The following is a 3,534-nucleotide window of genomic DNA, read 5'->3' as shown; positions in this document are numbered from 1 at the left end:
GGCAGAAGGGACCAGGGGAGGGGGAGGAGAAGGCAGCAGAGGAGAGGCGGGAGGAGGACAAAGGGAAGAAGTCGAGCAGGTGGGGGGCGGGAAGAAAATAAGAACGATGGAGGGGAAAAAGAGTCCTCTGCTAGGAGTCTCCTTCCTACAGGCATGTTTTCCCCAAACAAGACGTGGGAACGTGTCTCTCTGGTCGGTGGGCAGCTGCTAACAAGCTCTCAGCCAGACTCTTGTCCTCATGTCCTCAGGGTCCCTAATAAGAACAATCAACAGCAATAGTCCAATCAAAACTGGCTTCTGCCGGGCCATTTACATCCAAGGCAAAAGAGGTCGGCACAGAAGGCGAGGGCAACTACTGGTTTTGAACTCGGAAGAGGTCATCTTGATAGATTTTCCAGAAAGACCCAGGAGGGACATAGGGGCTTTTTTGGAAGAAATCTTAAGCAAGGTAAGAATTGTTTTGGTGAGGAAAGGCAGGGAAGTCGCATTCGGGATATATATATTCGGGATATATCCCGAATATATATATATGCATCATGACCACTCCCTTATATATATTTGCATCATGACCATATATATATATATTTGCATCATGACCATATATATATATTTGCATCATGACTATATATATATATATTTGCATCATGACCATATATATATATATATATTTGCATCATGACAATATATATATATATTTGCATCATGACCACTCCCTTGCACTTTCTCCCAGGGTGGCAGGGGCTGGCCAATGAGAACAGTGTAGGGAAACCTCACTCCACCCACTCTGCAGCCCTGCCCTTGCCCCTTCAGACTCCTTTTTACTCCCCAAACTCAAAGAACCAGTGAAAGGAAGATGCTTTGACCTCCTGAAGGATGCCAGAGCTGCTGTTCCGACGTGGTGATCACCAAAGAGCGCAGGATTCTTCAGGGAAGAGCTAGAGAGATGGCCTAGAGTATGGAGACCTGGAGGGAGGACATGTTGAGAGGAGTTTCATATATATATGTAATCACTAAAGGACTCTGTGATTTTGTAGCAATATGTATATATATGTGTATATATATATGTGTGTGTGTGTGTGTATATATATATATATATATATATTTTTTTTTTACTTACGCTGGTACTGTAAAGCCCAAACCCAATATCATGGAGTCGATTCCGACTCACAGTGATCCTATAGGACAAAGCAGAATTGCACCTTACGGTTTCTGAGAGTGTAGATCTTTATGGGAGCCAGACAGCCTCCCCCTTTCTGCCACAGAGCAGCTGGTGGGTTTGAAGCCTTGGCCTCATGGTTAGCACCCGGTGCATAACTCACAGTGCCACCAGGGCCATGCCTCATACCGTGGAGAACAATAACAAAGTGGGTTTAGCAGAACGGGTGGGAAGCATGGATCCTGGGGCCAGGCTGTCCGAGTTCAAATCCCATACTCTGACTTTAATTAGCTGTGTGTCCTTGGGCTACAGAGTTCCTTTTCTGAGTCTCTGTTTTCCCATGTGTAAAGGGATTAATAATAATTAATAATGTTTTTTTTCTTTTAAAGAAAATGTACCCTATAGGGTTGTTATGAGGATTAAATGAGTTAATTCACATAAAATTCTTTGAACAGGGACTGTTGTTAATTGCGCCTATTGTGTGCGCAGTAGACCTCTGCTCTACTGGGCTGGCAGTGTGTCCATGGCTTGTTTTTCAAACGTAAATCACCAGGCCTTTCTTCCGAGGTGCTGCTGGTGACCTTGAGCTGCCACCTGTTGGGCTAGTGCCCAACACATTTGTGGCTTTGTTGTGGAAATCAGATGCAGTAATACGATAACACTCTTTTTTAAAAAATTCATTTCATTGGGGCTCATACAGCTCTTATCACAATCCATCCATCCATCCATTGTCTCAAGCACATTTGGACATTTGTCGCCATCATCATTCTCAAAACGTTTTCATTCTACTTGAGTCCTTGGTATCAGCTCATTTCCCTCCTCCCCACCCTCTTCACGATCCCTTGATAATTCATAAATTATTATCTTTTTCATGTCTTAAACTGACCGCTGTCTCCCTTCACCCCCTTTTCTGTTGTCTGTCCCCTTGGGGTTGGGGGGATGATATGTCGATCATTGTGATCAGTTCCCCCTTTCTCCCCCAACTTTCCCCTTCCTCTTTTGGTATGGCTACTCTCCTTATTGGTCCTGGGGGGTTATCTTTCCTGGATTCCCTGGGTTTCCAACTCTTATCTGTACCCATGTACAGTTGGGGTCATGACTGTGGGGAGTCAGACAGCCTCCCCTTCCGGCCACAGAGCAGCTGGTGGGTTTAAAGCGTTGGCCTCATGGTTAGCATCCAGTGCTTAAGCATTAAAGAACTAGAGGAAAGTTGTGTGTTTCATTGGTGCTATACTGCACCCTGACTGGCCTGTCTCTTCCTTGTGGCCCTTCTGTAAGGGGATGGCCAATGGACAATAGAGTTCTTACAATAGTGCCAGCCAAGTTGCTGTGTTTAGATGTCTCTGAGTCTTTCAGGACTCATGGGGGCCCCAGGTGACAGAGGAGAACTGTCTGATTGGGTTTCTTAGGCTGTAATCTTTAAAGAAACTGATGCCAGGCATCTTCTCCCAAGGAGCCATTGGGTGGGTTCAAACCACCGACCTTTCGATGAGCCGCCAAGCACTTACACAGTGGCACCACCTTGGAAGAACTACCAGGGGGACAATATCCATGATAATGAGGCAGACGAGCAAAAGAAACTCTATTTTTGTTAGCTGCTGAATGACTTACCCGTCCCTCCCTCCCATCTCGGAAAGCTGACTGCTAGTTGACCTGCCCGTTCTCCCTCCCCTTACAGGAAAGTCTCTGCTGGGGCTTACTTTTAGCATGTACTCCCATGTTCCGGACACTACAATTCGTTTTGACTAGTCTTCAATATATCGTTTGTTCTCATTATTTTTCAATACTGTTCCCTTGGATGTTGTCATCGGAATGGTGTAGTTAATCTTGTCATGATCACCAGGGTGTTACAATACAATCTTGTTAGGGTAACCAGGATGTGATCATCAATGCTGGTATTGTTTCTTTTATGATAAGGGATGTACCTTCTCATGCATGCTTACTCTTCTTGAAGCTACAATTGATCCATCAATTTTGCTTTCTGCTTCTGTTCACGCTTGCTTGCACCCTCCACAGGTGGTAAATGAGTTTTTGGCCTTGAAGATGGACTGAGCAGTTCACTCAGGGCTGCCATGAAGGGAAACGTCTTTAGTTTCTTGATAATCCAGGTAACTGATTCTAAATTTCAAGACATGATAGTGGCTGTCACTTATTTGAACCCGAAACAATCACTCCTTCCATTGTAATTTTAACCCCAACAGCATCACGAGGCTCAGTAGACCCCCAAACTTGCGGCACTAAAGTCAGTTCTGACTCCTAGCCCAACCACCTCACAGGGTTTTTCTGGGCTGCCCATCTACCCCGAAGCCACCTGTCACGTCTTTCTCCCAAGGAGCACTGGGGGATTCGAAGTTCTGACCTTTGGCTGAGCAGCCTGG

The 3,534-nt window shown here is 45.4% G+C and overlaps 1 protein-coding gene across 1 annotated transcript in view; it reads left to right on the top strand.

Annotated features, from left to right (window-relative positions):
- Nucleotides 1-360: 360 nt before the first annotated feature.
- The window catches only part of SMIM17 (small integral membrane protein 17), a 29,177-nt gene continuing 26,003 nt past the window's right edge, over nt 361-3,534 (top strand). Inside the window, exon 1 of the mRNA XM_004715654.2 lies at nt 361-448. The gene's annotated coding sequence lies outside the window, so the exon portion shown is untranslated. The remainder of the gene's footprint in view (nt 449-3,534) is intronic.

This window comes from Echinops telfairi, unplaced genomic scaffold (genome assembly GCF_000313985.2).
Source record: "Echinops telfairi isolate 266 unplaced genomic scaffold, ASM31398v2 ScPeMD7_655;HRSCAF=1070, whole genome shotgun sequence".
NCBI lineage: Eukaryota > Metazoa > Chordata > Mammalia > Afrosoricida > Tenrecidae > Echinops > Echinops telfairi.
This window is presented reverse-complemented; position numbering and strand designations above follow the sequence as displayed.